Source organism: Lycorma delicatula, chromosome 3 (genome assembly GCF_047948215.1).
Source record: "Lycorma delicatula isolate Av1 chromosome 3, ASM4794821v1, whole genome shotgun sequence".
In the NCBI taxonomy this organism is placed as follows: domain Eukaryota; kingdom Metazoa; phylum Arthropoda; class Insecta; order Hemiptera; family Fulgoridae; genus Lycorma; species Lycorma delicatula.
Genome location: NC_134457.1, coordinates 176,012,667 through 176,024,004, shown reverse-complemented (window position 1 = coordinate 176,024,004; position 11,338 = coordinate 176,012,667).

Genomic DNA, 11,338 nt, shown 5'->3' with positions numbered 1-11,338 from the left:
GTTATCTCGATTCTCCCTTTGGAAATCTTCTCCGAGTAGAGAGGCTAAATAATTATGTCCCAGTTTAGAGTATTCGGTCTTCAGGAGGGTGGAGGGCAGGAGCGCCTCAAAGATTTTAAATAGGACATCTGGTCATGTGATACATTGTTTTAAAGGTTTTTGTGAGACAAGCAAAACGGTGTAAAAAATTAAATTCTGACTATTTAAACCAATATAACGACCGCAAAATGTCACTTTGTTAATTAAAAACTGAAATTAAATTGAATACTTCTTTTAATTAAACTTACATTCATGAAGAATTTTATTTAATTTCAGTAAATAACAATTTGCAATTTATTTACCTTTTCATGAAATTTTGTGTGTTTTTTTATTAGTTTGCTTAATAAATTTTATATTACAAAGGCAAAAAAAAAAAAAAAAAAATTAAAGTAACCAAAATTTTATTTTGAATTTTTGTGTTTCTCCGCCACCCAAAAATCAAAAAGAGTGAAATATACATTGTTTGAAGTATCCTCTCCGTACAAGGAAGAATGCCGCAAACCGTATCCAGATATTTCAATTATAAAAAAATTAGAAGGTGTATAAGTTGCTTGTCATCCACCCGGTATATATATATATATATACAAAATAGAGAAAAAGATTCTCTATTGAAATTTCTCTTTTACTAAAAAAAGAACTTGATCGAGAAGTTTGGTATTAGAAATTCTGCTCTACAACTCATCTCAGCAGCAGAATGCAAGTTGTGAGAATTCATAGACGAAGTGCTTTTATGAATGTACAGTGTATATTTCCACATCAGTTACAGGACCGATACTTTTTTTTAATATTTAAATTAATACGTTTTGTAAAACGTATTTTCAAGTTGTTCCCTAAAAATAACTCGACCCAAAATCTCGATAGAGTTTGTTAACAGAGTTAACAAAAAAATAAGTTAAATTAGAGTTTGTTATTTTGTTAAAATCGAACCATGGAGATGGAAATGGGGTGGCTTTTCCGAAAAATCAAAATATTGCTATAACCGTTTTATTAAGTAAAATATCGAATTCATTTACAGTTCCTACTATTCTTTGGATAAGGGCCTAAATTTTATGTAAGTAAAGTTTTTTGATATCACCAACCGTTGGCCCAGGGGGTGGAAAAAATTGTGTTTCGAAGGCAAAAAAGTCATACCTTCCTTTAGGAACAGTATCGAATCGGTTTAAAGTGGTCGTTAGTCCTCCAAACATTACCTAAAACTTTCATCTGAATCAATTTTTGGATTGACCAACCCTTACTGCAAGGGATGACCAAAATGTTGCTGGAATTGTACCGTAAGAAGAAGGGGCTTGTTGTATGCGAAACATGTGAAACTTATTTCACATGCAACCACCACATGTATTAAGTAAATTTGAAATTTTTCTTAACTTTTAGGTGGAAGTCTTTTATTCCCTAGTTAGCATCGGTGAAATCTACCTCCGCCTTCCGGCGTGCTGAAAGGGATTTCTTATACATATAGTTGCGATTTTTATTATTTTTTCTTGTTTATTTATAATTGAATAGTTTCTAGTTATAATAAAACAATGATTAATGTTTACTGATGTTTTCATGACAATAAAAAAATATATTAAAAAATTATTAAAAATTAAAATATTATACATTTTTGTTTGGATTTTTTCTTATTTTTTCAAAATTTAAAAGGTACTGGAAGTCAATGTATTTATTTAACTTCGGTGATCTGCAAAAAATTTACATTAAAGATGGAGAATTTACCATAAGAATCAAATATTTTTTTAATTTAATAACTATTTCCTATAGTTTTAACTTTTTTTTTTTAATCTGAGATTATACTGCTTACTAACAAGCTAGAAGCTCAATTAGAAATAAGGAATGGTCAGTACCAAAGAAACCATTTTTTATACAGTGCTTTTATCTAAATCTTGGTGACCAAGGAAAAACACTAATGCATTTCCATGTGCTATTTATTAAAATTTATAAACAGATATGAAATATGAATTTTTGAATCTATGAAAAAATCGTTTTCTGCAAAAAAATCGTAAGATTCTGCTCTTCTTCAAGATCACTCTTCTTAAATAGTGAAAATTTGATATATTTAAAGTTGGTTTTACAAAATTTCACCGTATCTTTTTCAGGCATCATAAAAGAAGTATGAGATTATATATATATATTTTTTTTTTTGAGAAGTATAATTGTGGTGGTCAAATCACTTTACCAGAAGCGACATTTGATGTCACTTATTACTTTCGGAAATGGAAACTCCTTGAGTAAAAAATTGAAAATTACGTTTAATTTTTAATTGCTTTTCGTAAAATTATTATGAATCAATTCGCTCAATTCATCTAAAAAAATTTAATTTTGTAAAATGTGTAATGAAATTAACATTGAATAATAAATGAATTGGAATTTAGATTGTTTCTGAAAATGATTGAATGTAATAGTGTTATCGTTAATTTCAAGACAGATAATCCAATACTTAAGGCTTAAAATTTATGTTTATAATATTGCGGTTAAATCAGAACACCAAATACTTAATTCCATGATTAACAAGTAGTTATTTACTTTATGAATGAAAACAATAAGACTCGCTATAGTCTAACCAAATTACACTTAGGGAAAAAAAAATTGTTACCTGGACTTTTACCCAGAAATGGTAAAGGGGCTTAAAATAAATGTAAAAAAAAAAAAAATTGCGATCTGTGGTGGTAGAGGGGTGATTTAGGAGGGGGGTTGAAAAAAAAAATTTCCAATACAAAACTTGTAGATCATGCAAAAATCTACAACTTTTGTAGAGGTCACTTTTTAATATAACTTAAAATTTCCGAGAAAAATGCGAAAAATCTTCTCTTATTTTCATTTATTATTTTTAATTTCCGCGAAAATAATTTAATTTTGACGAAACTTGGTGAAAGTATATTTTTCTTTGTCATAAAAAAAACACAATTTTTTGACGTCCACTTTCGCCAGAAATCGCAATAATACCATTTTTCACCCCTTTTCAACTCCCCAAATCAACCCTCCTCCAACCCCGCCACGCATTTATTTTTTCTACGTTTATTATAAGCTCCTTTACCATTTCCAGTTATAAAAGTCCAGGTAACAAATTTTTTCCCTCTAAATGAGTTATTTCGATTGGCCTATTATTTTGCGGTCTTGCTTTTTTGATTTTGTGTGGAATATAAAATGTTACAGTTACTTTTACATAAGATTAAATTGAATTTTAGAATTAAATATAAGAAAAATAGTATAAACGTATATCTTATGATAGACCCGTAACTGTATTTAAACAAACTACTAATAATTTTATTTGCGATTATATACATGTAAAGACGTATATGAGAGATGTTGTGAATAGTGTTTTCAAAATCCGCTATGATTAAAATGTGAAAGGAAAGGCATAAATTCTCAGTATTTAAATGTGAATTACTGAAGTAAAATATTATATTTAAAATAATTAAGTTATTAAAAAAAATTTCTGAAGTGTTCTAGATGAATATATTAGTGTAAAGTAAAACCTATATAGTTTTTAATTTATTTAACGAAATAGAGTTTTTAAAAAATGAACATAGTATTACCATTTCTAGTTGCTTGTGGTCATAACTTCATGATTTCATTTTATAAAATGTTTTAGGTCAAAAAATAATCCTTCAACATAACTACTTCAACCGCACATTTTTCATTTTATACATCAAAGAATAATGTTGAACGCGGTTAGATTTGTTATCTTATTTCAGAGATTAAAATTCATACGTTTAAATAAAGTCTCATGAATAAAAATGAAGATAAGTATTTGTGTAGCAAAACTGATTAAATAATCGCTTCTTTCCTTTTTGTTTATTTCTCGTTATATTTAGTATTTAAAACAATTTTTAGTGTTTGTTAAAATTCACCCATACCATAAAATATTCTAAAGCCTCATATATAGATGTTTGACTTGGAAAGTAATTTTTAGGATTATTTTTTTATTTTATATTTATTTAAACGTTATATTGTCACTGAAATGTTATTTTACTAAGAAAAAAATTACAGTTAAATGTAATTTATTATGTAAATTTACATTGAATTATATAAAATGTTTTCTTTTTTTTTATTTACCAGGAGAAGTTAAAAGAATAGGAATGTGAGGAAAATCAGGAAGAGGTTTAGTAATGAAAGTACCTTAAGGTAAGCGTAAAAGATAGAAAACAAATAAAGGAAAAAGAGGGGATCATGATGGAGAGGGGAAAGTACGGTGAGAGAAAGAGAAGAGAAAGATGTGTTTAGCCTTGGGTAAATTATAATCGAGTTTACGTTTGAACAACGAAATATTAAATAGACTATGTGACAACTGAAATATTACGTTAAAAAACAAAAAAAAAAAAACTTATTTATAGCTAACGATAAGGGACTTAACAAATCTTTTGAACAAACTTTTTAATGAAACTTATTTGTTTACACGTTAAAAATTTCCACTGCAAACTTAGTTTGCAAAGTTTTCAACGACATAAAAAATCAATATAATCAGTAATACTCAATTTATTTTATAATTAATCATTAGGTTATAATAACTTTATACATCGCTCTTAATAGAGTAATTAAACAAAAATTCAAGCTTATAAATAAATAAAAACGGTACATCAAATTATCACTTATAAAAAAATATAAATTCTGAAATGAAACTCTAATATCAACCATTAATTGCCATATGTCCTTAGTTTTTATAGTGTGATGGAAATTGGTGATAAAGTCTTAAAATTCGTAGTAGTAAAATTAATGAAAGAATAATGGGAAGAGTATATTTCTTACCAACTCCCAAATCACTTTAAGAGTTATATCTGTATTTCTTAATTCACAATTATCATTTGGATCATTACTTGGTAGAGGCTTTTTATAATACAACAAAGTATCCTTAGTACTTAACGTAACGTTTATTAATATGACATATAAGAAATGAGACGTAAAATTTTAAGTATTATTAAAGCCATTAGATAATATTTAAATCGATTTTCTTTTGGTATAAGTTGTTTGTGAACTCAAATATTTATGAAGAGAGGATAAATAAATAAACCAAATATTCTTTATCATTTTATCGATGTGTAATTCTCTTAAAAGAAGTTTCACGTGAAAGTCAATAGTTTGTACTACAACTCAACAATTTTAATCTTTACGGATACCAGAGAACGGTTTTCATAAAACGACTTTACGTATGTAAATGAAATATGTTTTGGGATAGAATGCATATTTAAAAAAATCTGATTTATTAAATAACTTTTGAATAATTGAACTCACTTTGCTTATATCTATATCTATATAAACAAAAATATAAATATTCGTTTGTTCAAAATCTTCAATCTCCGAAAGTTCTTCACCGATTGCTTTGAAATTTTCACACAATATTGCATTCAAATACGCGTGCAGCAAGATGTGTATTTTAGACAACTTTGTCCTGATAATTTACATATAGTGTTTTTCGGACCGGCAGGAATTCTTTTTTGAATATCGGCTACGTCTTCTGGAGTCCTTACGGAAGGTTGTCTATTTCGCTTTGTCAGAAACCAACCCCGTTGTGTAGCAATTTTTAATCAAATCGGGCACGCTATTCTTTTCTTAGATACTGGCATTCGGAAGATTTTCCGCAAATATTTGATGCGATTCTTGAAATGATCCAGAACGCACATAATCTTTCACTGTAGCAACACTTTACTCGCCCTAATAAGGCATTTTAGAAAAACGCAACCACAAAAAACGAAACGGTACTTCAATGAAATAAGGATAGTTTACAATTGCCAAAAACAAACACGAGTAGTAACATACACAACCAATAGTAGCGCTAAGTGTAACAGTGGCGGTAACAGCGTTAAAGGTAACAGTGAAACAACTGGACTTCGAGCCGGCTCGGTACGGTTTTTAAGTTGCTCAACCGGTATATATATATTCTAATTGTCATATTTATAGCCATAATAAAATGTTCCGACTTTGTGACACAAGATGGAGCAACTGTCACAAATCGAATAAAAATAAGACACTTCAAAAAAAGAAAGTTCTCAATTCGACCTGTACGGTTTTAGTTGATTTTTTTAAAACGATCAAATCATACTACTCTTCACCAAATAGACAAATTATTATTTTATCTCTTCTACTGGAGGTTTCTCTGATGTTGTGTTATAAGATTTTTTCTCAAAAGTGAAGTTATACTCTTTAGACTAAAAATTATGTTGCCTTCATAAACAACTTAAAAATATTTTTCATTTCTTTTCGTTATCAATGTTTGATATTATATTTTTACAGTGTAATAATGAATATAATGTTTGGCCATTTTTATATTTAAAGTACTATCTGTGCTTTGAGTATTCAACGTTTAAACTTATATACAAATCGCAAAAATTCAAGAAAATTATTTGGAAAATTATACTACACATTTCCATGTTCTAGAGATTCTTAGGCGTATGATGTTAGCAGTTCTTTTTCTCCTTTCTCTGCATTCCCTTTCTTACTTTTTACCAGGAAGCAGGTTTCTCACCGTCTGTTACTTACTGACGGCTTTTTTTTCATGAGGGAAGCATTTTTTGTATATCTATAATCTATTTTTTAAATAAAATCGACTTAAAAACAAACAACAAAAATTAGAAAATCAATTATTCTTTTTATTTTGTATGAAGTAAAGGACGTATTGTGATCGCAAAATCTTTCTTTTCTGATTTCAACGGAAACATCCATTTTGACTAGTTTCGGCGTCACGTCTGTACGTACATATGTAAGTATGTATCTCGTATAACTAAAAAAATATTAGCCGTAGGATGTTGAAATTTTAGATTTAGGACTGTTATAACATCTAGTTGAGTACCTCCCCTCTTGATTGCAATCGACTGTACCAAAAGTGTCAAAAAAAGCCCTCCCCCCAAAAAAAATGGATTTTGGACTTTTTCTTAACTGCAGTAATAAGCCCTCATTGAGAGCTTTTCAATTATATAACATAAGTGGTACTTATTTTCATTGGTTCCAGAGTTATAGACAAATTACATTTTATTAATCAGATAATTGCATCCTACAACGGGAAGGCATCTCGTATCAATTCCAACTTCATCTCCTTTTTTTAACTTTTTTTAAAATTTAAATATATTGATTTATTAATTATTATTAACCTCTGATTGTAATAAGTTTTTCGATAAATAACTATTCAATAATACAAAAAAAAAATTAAACACATCGGGAGTTAATGAAATAAAATTTAACTAATTTTCATTTTAAAAAAATGTGTATATGTAATTTAATAAGCATAAAAGGAAGTCATGTGATGTTCTCATCAGATTTTTGTAATTATTTTTTAATTCTAATTTTTTGAAGCAGGCGTTATATAATATACGAGGTGCGACAATAAAGTAATGAGACTGATGTGAAAAAAATGTTTCTTACCGTTTTAGTCATGTTTAGTGTTGTCTCCTTCAAAGTAGTTCCCCTGTGATTGCACACACTTATTCCAGCGCTTCTGCCATTGATGGTAACATTTCTGGAACTCATCTTCTGTAATATCCTCCAAGACCCTCGTCACAGCGTTTTGGACATCTTGTGTTGTTTGAAAATGGTGTCCCTTGACGGCCGTTTTGACTCTTGGAAATAGAAAAAAGTCGCACGAAGCGATATCTGGTGAATAAGGTGGCTGCGGTAGTACTGAAATTTGTTTTGAAGTTAAAAATTGCTGTACTGACAGAGCAGTATGGAATGGCGCATTATCGTGATGCAGAATCCAATTATCAGCAATGTTGGCACGGACACGAAGAACTCGTTTACGAAGTTTTTCTAAAATTGCTTTGTAGAAATATTGGTTAACTGTTTGTCCAGGAGGCACCCACTCTTTATGAACAATTCCCTTGGAATCGAAGAAGCACACAAGCATGCATTTCACTTTTGATTTTGACATGCGAGCTCTTTTTGGTCTGGGTGATCCCTTGGAGCACCATTGCGAACTTTGGCGTTTTGTCTCTGGATCGTATTGAGAAAACCAACCTTCATCACCAGTGATAACACGGCTCAACAAATCTGGATTGATTTCCGTTTGCTCTAACAGATCGGCTGCCACATTTTTCCGTGTTTCTCGCTGTTGTTGTGTGAGATTTTTGGGGACCATTTTTGCACAAATCTTTCTCATAGATTTTCAGTTAATATTAGACGAACCGTTTCTCGATTGATGTTGAGTTCTTCTGCAATCATTTTCACGATAATCTTCGATCAGATCGTAAGATTTCACCCACCCTGGTCAAGTTGACATCTTCCGTGAGGTTGATTGGTCGTCCACTGCGGTCTTCATCTTCAACATTCGTTCTGCCTTCACTAAAAATTTTATGCCACCGAAAAACTTGAGCTCTTGACATAACCTCCTCTCCAAAAGCCTTCTAAATCTTACCGTAAGTTGTCGTCGCGTTTTCACCCAATTTAACGCAAAAAGAAATGGCATACCGTTGCGCAATATTTTGCGGTTTCATTTCTGTGACGAGAGACACAAACACGAGTTCACTTATTACAGCACAACTCACGACTGAGCAGTTGCATCAATGTGCCGCTTGGACTACAAGTAGCTTATAGACAAAGGTCAAAGATGGTGTGCCTACGCAAGCTGAAGGGTTGCCATATCTTGCAAAGAAAAATCAGTCACATTACTTTATTGTCGCACCTCGTATTATTATATAATATCAGAATGACTAAATTCTGTGGGTGTGTATATATATAATATATACTTATATATTATATATTATGCTGTAAAAGTCAAGTACTAATAAATAATGATGAAAAATAGAACATCTTCAAATCGTCTTTGTGTTTATGAAAAAAAAATATTTAAAAAATATATATTTTTTTTTCTTTGTTTCAAAAATATTTATATTGATATATCTGGAAATATAATAATTTAATATTTAAAATCGTTAGATTTTATAATACAAATTACGAATCAATTTGAGAGCGTTCTTAAATTTCTACATTTAGAAATCGGTTAAAGTTTTAGAGTGAAATGTGTAAATCAGAGTATTTTTTATTATCTCAGTTTACTAAGCAAATCTAAGGTTGTATTCACAACAATGTAGAAAATTTTAATTTATTTTACTGATCAAAAAGAAAGACCTGAAAGAGGTTATAGCAATACTTATGTCACTATAAGTAAATACCTATAAAATATACTTATATACCTTCAAATTACGCGGGTAAATAAATTTTACAATCTCTGATAATATGAATATACGAGTAGTTAGGATGTCCGATCACCAATCAAAAAATACTATTTGTCTTTTTTATTGTGAAATCATCATAACTAACTCAAATAATACGATAAGTTTACAAGGAGAAAGTTTTATTTCAGTTTTACTGCTAACCTTAATCGATGGGTAGAGAGGTTCCTGGTCATCAGTCTAAATACGTTAGCCGGATTTTATTTGTTTCTAAAAGGTGGTACTTATTCATCAAATCATTCCAGTTATAATTGAAATTTATTCATGAAGTAAAATTATTCGAATAATTTTGTAATAATGACTTCTGCTCCACCGTAGGTGAAAGAAAAGAAAACAGATGAATAAAGTAAATATAAATTTCTACAGAAAATAATGGATCATTATTTATAGCTTTTAAGTTTTTCCAAAAAACAATTTTAAATTATCGAGTGAAAATTAAGATTTTTTTTTTAATTTATGAAATTTGTTTTAGCGTTATCCATATAATATTTATAACAACATAGCTTTAAAATAGAAAAAAATAATAAAAGCTGTCAGCCATTTTTTTATGTCTTGTTTTCGGTAAAAAGATAAGGAATAAAACTGAGATCAGTTTTTGATATAACGGCCGAAAAAAAAATTTCCTGCCAAAGCATGTTTTAAAACTTATAAAAACTTTATTTTTTCTCGTAAGTTGTTTATCAGGTCATGGTTTTTTTTTGTTTGAGTAACAAAAAAACAAAATATTTTTTTATAATTATTCTTCATCAATATATTTATAATAATTTTTTTTTTTCATAAATATAAAGATATATTTGATATAATATAGTTTGGTAAACATATTTTATACAATCTTCAATATAAAATATGTAAAAATATGTCAATAACTACATGGCGATGAATACACAGAATGTCTCGAGAAGAAACTAATGAACTTCAAGGCCTTTTTTTATAGTGGAAACAATGTAATAAGTTCATATAAACATGGGTCTGGAAGCTTTTGAGTGAGGATTGCGAAAAAATTTCGTTCACTGAAAGAACATACACTAACATGATAACCGGTAATACCGATTTATTATGTATCTTTCTTTATATAAAAGCTATTTTTACTATTAAATATTAATCTACACATTTACATGTTTTTACTCGTTTCTCATCACACAAAATGAAACCGCCATTTTATTCTTCTCCGACTACAAGCTAAGTTAGATTTCGTCAGATCTATCTATCTATCTAGGTTCAGAATTTACTAGGATATTTATCAAAAGGTTATTTTGAAAAAAGTGTTTAAAAGATTACACATATAAATATAATTAAATAATGATAATGAATTTTTTTGTGTATTATAATGATACAGTGTAAATACAATAAAATTACAGCTGAATTACGATCAGCTGGTCTACGATAAGGTAATTACCAGTCAAATGGAAATAATACAAATATGATATTTATTATTAGTAAATAATAAATAATTAAAAATGAATAAATAATATATGTTTACACCGTTGCGTAAAGTTGTTTTATTCCAATGAATTCAACGTTATGGTCGAGTCTTGTAGTTTACAGGCTTGGTAATTTTATTTTGCATATTTTTACGTGCTTACTCATTATAATTTGTTGTTATTGTAATTAACTCTATAATTTAATCTTGTAACTTGTTAATCGCCGAGATTAATCCTTTTCTACTCATGAACTGTATTCATAATACCTCTCGTAAATTAACCTAAAGCAAATTACTCCTGATGTGCAGTTATGTTTTAGGACTTTGTAATTTTATATTTTCAAGAATGCTTATTTACCAAAATGAACTCTATTTATACATTATTACTTACTTTAATGTGATTATATTGTAATTAACACTTTTTTTATACTCAAATTATTGTAATTTATTTTTCTAAGTTAATGACATCTATTCATTGCTAATTTTCATATTACAGTATATGTTAGTAGTGCAATTGTTTTCCAGTTCCACTTTTCTATTGATGTTATGTTTTAAGTATCTAATTTGAAAATAAGGTGTTTTATGTTCTCTTGTTTTCAGGCTTTGTTACATTGTGTATTTAAAAAATGTTTATTCATGTATTTGCTCATTTAATATCATTGTTCATATGTTGATTCAGCTGATATTCATTAAGTATCATTAAGTTATGCTAATTTCATAATTTATG